Source organism: Sycon ciliatum, chromosome 1, assembly GCF_964019385.1.
Source record: "Sycon ciliatum chromosome 1, ocSycCili1.1, whole genome shotgun sequence".
In the NCBI taxonomy this organism is placed as follows: Eukaryota; Metazoa; Porifera; class Calcarea; order Leucosolenida; family Sycettidae; genus Sycon; species Sycon ciliatum.
The window spans coordinates 17,932,775-17,938,774 of NC_088643.1; positions in this window are offsets into that span (position 1 = coordinate 17,932,775).

The following is a 6,000-nucleotide window of genomic DNA, read 5'->3' on the forward strand; positions in this document are numbered from 1 at the left end:
GTTAGGGTAGCGATCCTTCCTGGATGATATCACTATTCATTGTTACTTTTTACTACAATGAGTAGTGTTTCTCCGAAAATAAAGTCAGCTGCCTGGGCATTGATTAGCATTAGTACTGCCTAGGCCTAGCGCCTGGACTTGGAAAAAAATTGATTTTGCAAGTCTTCAATCATAATGATCATGTTTCCATGTACGCGCTATCCAGCCATGTGGCGTGAACAGATTGCTTGACGTGAAAGGTAGCGCGAGTACGAGTCGTACGCGCTCGCGGTGCGCGGTCCGCGGACGTGTCAGTGACACGTGAAACGAAAAGATTTTTTTGGCGGGTAGTCGGCAAAAATTAAGTGACGGTCCCTTTAGTCCTTCGCGCTACGAGGAGTGGTTATCATGGTTACCATGCCGGGTTTCTGACCGCGAAGGACTAAAGCGTAAAGGGACCGTCACTTACGCGTTGAGTGCAGCCTACAGCGTAGGCAAACACATCAAATGGGTGCATTGCACCTTGTGCCGAAGCGGCACAATACCAGCACAGCCTGGGAGTAAGGTGGGTACTACATGTTGCCTGACACCGTCCCGAGCTGGTACAGTGCGTAGTGCAATGCACAGTGCACAGTGCCGCCAACAATAGTTTTGGCTAAATTGCATGTCGCATCATTCTACTGTAGTACCAGGCTGGTCGCTAGTCACGGTGGTCTTTAGGTACAGGTTTTACTGTAGTACCAGGCTGGTCGCTAGTCACGGTGGTCTTTAGTTACAGGTTTTACTGTAGTACAGGCTGGTCGCTAGTCACGGTGGTCTTTAGTTACAGGTTTTACTGTAGTACCAGGCTGGTCGCTAGTCACGGTGGTCTTTAGTTACAGGTTTTACAGTAGAAGCATGACATGAGCACGGTAGCCTCTGTTTCTCGGTCATGGTCTTAAGACTATCCCAGTATGCCTGCCTGCATGCTTGGAAACCAAAGGATTTCCCCGATTGCCGCGAATGGGATTTTCGGTCCGTGACCACTTTGTTATGGGTCTGAACTCAGTCACTTCCACCATTTTATCGGCTCTGTCTGCGCCTTAACCCTCGAGGGTAGTGGCTATCCTTCGGATGCGTAAAATGCAGTCTGGCCGAGTCTCACCTGACCCTTTAACCCTTTGGAGTCCATGGTTCGATTTCGAACCATGGGCATTTTGTATGCATGTGGGCGCAGTCAAACTTTCGGTTCTCGGCCAAATCTTGACCAAATTCAACAATCAAAGGGTCTAAATGGTAGAGAAAACTCTTAGCTATTGCCTCGAACAGGTCCGAAGTCTCTCCGATGAAGTTTGAGTGAGCGGCGAGCGATCAAACATTTCGAATTTTCTGCGCTGCGTGCTGCGAGTCAGCAGTGCGTGAAAAAAAGGGATTTTCCCAGCTTCATGACAGGCGGCACGTGCCAAGACCGGCGCGGCGCGAAGTCACGGCAAGGTAAGTAGTCCGTGGGCCAAACCTGAAAAAAGGCCTCCTAGAAAAATCTCGTTCCGACTTTTGGGCACCGCAATTTTATTGGCCACGTCTACTCTAGATACCTTACTGAGCAGGATTCCGGTTGTTGTCACTCTGACAACTTTCTGAAAGGTATCCAAAAATCGGCTTTTCCATGTTGAAAATTTCTCTCTCGGCGGCCATTGTTTTGTATGCATTCATGCATGCGCCTTGTGTGTGGTGCTGTGAAATGTGATTATGCACCAGAATAGACGAAAGTACACGAATTCAGTGTTACCTGTCATGTCAAGTCGTGATCTGGTACGATCTGGTACACTGCACACTCTCTGCAGGCGTGCACCCGGACCCACAATTCTAACTCTCTGCACTGCACTGCAGTGCAGGCGTGCACCCACTATACTTGTCTTGGCATCTTCCTTCTCAGTTTGAACTTTCATTTCGAGATCGTTTTTTTGGTTTCAGTTTGTACTAGTATGTCTGTGGTCAAGTAGCACTAGAAGTAAGCGTCGTGATGAGTTTAAAGTGTCTCATTCACGTTCCGGAGTGCGGTGAGGAGGTGAAGCCCTTCCCCCAGACTACGTGGAAGAAGGTGTGTGAAATATGCACTAGTGAAGCTGTTGCCGTAGAAAATTTAGCTGAGCTCAGGGAGTTACTGTAAATCATGAATATGTAACGAACAAGTAAATCTAACGAGTTAACGAGCAAAGATTAAATTTTGTCGTTATTTTAAAATTCGTTAGCAAAAGTCGTATGATTTGGGCCTCGCACGCTTGAAATCGATCATTTCACATTATGGCATGCAGCGCGTGTTCAACGGATCGTAACTCGGTCAATTCTCAGCTGAATTCAACAATTGAAAGATCTAGATGATAGCAGAGACGCTCAGCAGTCGGCTCGAACAACTTCGAAGTCTCTCAGATGAATTTTGCCGAAGCGGCGGGAGATCGAAAAATTTGAATTTTTGCGCTCTTACACTGGATAAATTTCATTTTCTTTATTCTCCTGACATCGAGGTATACTGTGCATGTGATGGACAACAATCATGAATGAATGTCCTTGACGAGCAGTCCTAGTATTATTGAATCTGTCTGAGAAAATCGTTAACTTTTCAAACCGTTAACCTTTAAAAATCAGAAAATCGTTAACTTTGCGGGTCGTTAAAATAATATGATTTACAGTATGTCGTAGTGATGTTTGGCCTGAAAACGGAGGCTTCCACAAAAAATGTTACCAGAAAATAACGAATATAACCCTCCGAAGAAGGCAGAGTACCCCTCATCTAGCCATTCGGAAGAACTGTCTGTGCCGGAGTCGATAGAGCCAGAAGCCAAGCGCCGCCCCAGCACGCGCGCCGCACTAGCCGCGCCCGTCGTAGCTCCAGGCATGAAGGGCTGCATATTTTGTGGGAAGGAGAGGCGCCAGCAACCTGGCCGGAAGAATTGTAGTCCAGTCCACAAGCAGGTGTGAATACGCACACGCTGCAGCGAAGCTGTTATGTACATGTTATACGCAGCAAACATCAGAAAAGACGAAAAGGTCCAAGTTGCAATTGGTCAATCCGTCTCTGGAATATTTGCGCGCGAGGTTAACTACCATAAACAATGCTACAGGAATTACACGAGAGCTTAGTGCCCCTGTTTGCGAAGCCATTATGGGGATGCATGCCTATACAGGTTGTGACACAACCAGTGCCTTCAGTGGCAGAGGGAAGAAGCTAGCATTTCAGCTGATCACCAAGCAAACCCCAAAAGGCGAGCTGGCTCGAAAGGCTATGGCAGCACTCGGTGCATCATTTGACGCACTACCAGCTGACATTTCGCCTGCATCGAGCAGTTCACTTGCGGTATATACGGCTTCAACACCGCCACATCTATCAACGAAGTGCGATACCAGATGTTCTGCTCTCGCTCGACGCAATTCAGCTCCCTTCCTCCTTGCCAAGATGCGCTGCGCAAGCATGCTGCAAGAGCAAATTACCAGGCCAGTATCTGGCACCGTGCTCTGGAAGCTTCCGCGGATGTCCCACCACCGCATAGCCCTGGTCAAGGGTAGACCATTGATTCTGGCGGTGGTTTGGAAGTGGACTGGCTCAGCTTGGCACCAGCACCATCGAGCCTGATGGAATTTGTTTCATGCGGTTGCACGACAGGCTGCAAGCACGGACATTGCCCCTGCCGGAGACAGCACCTCGATTGCACGGATGCTTGCAAGTGCTCTCGCTCGGGCCAGGAGTGTGAGAATGGGCAACCACTGGAGCTTCAAGTAACTGCAGAACTCAGTGAAGACGAGGATGAATAAGAAAAAGAATGCCCATCCTGACAGGTATGTATAATGTGATTGAAGATTGAGTGTTCATTAGAGTTCAGCGATGCACATTGTACAATCATGAACATGTACGTGACTGTACATCATGCCCAATTCAAGTCCTTCTGATGTTTGCCCAGTGTTCAGTATCAATATCACATGTGGACTAAAATCAATGTGGGAGATATAGAAATGCACGGGAATGATCATTGCGATTATTTTCATTGCCATCGGCTTCGGCCTCATTTCCTCTGTGCTGCGCTGATGAGTCCACAAAGGACGAACTAGTTCTGTCCACACGTTGGGTGATCATTGGAATTGGAATTGTGTATTTTCTGTGACCTGATTATTCTCTACAGGTCGACCTTTTTCGGCAACATGAAACATATTCCGTATGGCTAATCCTGCAGTATAAGTCAGTGTTATGATGACGAAGTCTCCCTCGTACACAGCTGCAACAAACGTAGTCTTCCGGGGTCACGCGGTCCTTCAGGTCTGGTCTGTCAGTGACCTGTGCAGATGGTAGGCCTTGACGGATTATGCTAATATTTTCGTGAAATTATGCTTTTCGCATTGCTGAAAAAATTGCAGAATTATGCTATTTTTATGCTAAAAGTTATCATATTATGCCGCATTATGCTCACATATGCTGCTGATGTATATGATGGTTCTGTGCAAAATACCAGGGGAATTGTTTTGTAGAGGGCGTTGCACTGTAGTAGCAGAAGTTCAACGGGGACAACGCACCGTCCGACCTAGCTACGACCGTCACTGATTGTAGTGGACTGGACATGTTATCAAGGGAGTCGTAAACCTACGACTTCCTGGTGCATCTACTTGTACTTGTACTTGTAGAACATGTACAACTGTATGGAATTTGATGCGAACAGGCGGATTATTCCAATTTATGCGATTCATATGCAATTTGCCTCGAATTATGCGATTATTCGATTTTGGTAGAAATTATGCGAAAAATTATGCTAGCATAATCCGTCAAGGCCTAGCAGATGGTCACAGTGTTGTGATCCTTTCTCTGGACATTCAGATTATTCTGCAACCCATATAATAACTATGCAATGCATAAATGCGGCTGTGTGTTCTGCCTCATATCTGTATAATGTACACCATTTTTGTATTGAACGGTCTGAGATATTCTTAGATCAGACATAGTATTCTGCAATGTACAGTACGTGCATGCCACAGCCAGTCCTATTATGATCTGATAAAATGGTATACAATGACTCGAATGATGTTTCGAAGTAGTTACAGTATTGTGTTCGACACACGCGGTCTTCTTGCACACGTCTGTGTACATGAACAATATGGACGTATTGGGCATTTTGTTTTTCTTTATTTTTCATGTTATATCCTATTTTTCTCTTTCCAGTTGAATCTGGGAAGGAGGCACTCTGGATATATGACCCTATGGAAAAAATAACAATACCAAAAACATTGTAATTAGCCAGAAAATCCAATTTTAGGTTCTGGTTACCATGGCAACCGGTGCTGATTTGTATTTCACTCGCCGTGCAACCCTTGGACAAATTCAGGAATGACAACAAACGGGTTTTCAATGTATGCCAGTCCATCTATCGACTGGGCCAAAAAAATTGCGGTGCCCTCTTACTCGGAACGAGAATTCACATTTTTGTCACTTGGCCCACAGACTAAAGCTTCTACTCGAAAAATTTTGAACAGTTCCGAGCTAGATTCAGTGCCAATGGCTACAAGAGACCGATTTCGTCTCAGATCTGGAGCTGGACTCGCGTTTGGGGCGCGTTGTGGCGGACAATAAAAAATGCTCTAGGCGAGTTTGGGCTCATTGTATTTCTCTCATCAAGAGCTTTCCAACGAGCACAAGATCTTCAAAATCGGTGAAGTAGAACCAAAGTTATGTTAGAAATGGAGTGCGCATTTTCGTGACCGCCACAAATTCTGCGGAAGCAAAAAAGTTACGGATTCCAAAGGGTTAAAAATGTATTATGCATCCTATGCTTCTTCTCTGCATGTGTTGCTGCATTAGAAGATGCTCCTGAGCAAGCCAGCGATGAAGACGCCTTTCTTCAGTGGAAGAGAGTTGGCACAGACATCGCGTATCATAGCAACCACGTATGCCGATGCTCCGAGCCGGCGGCGCAGCGTAATGACCGGCTCCTGTCCACGGCCAAAACCTTCTACACGCTGTCGTTTTCCGTTACGTTTCCGAACGCTGGTGATATCTGCTAC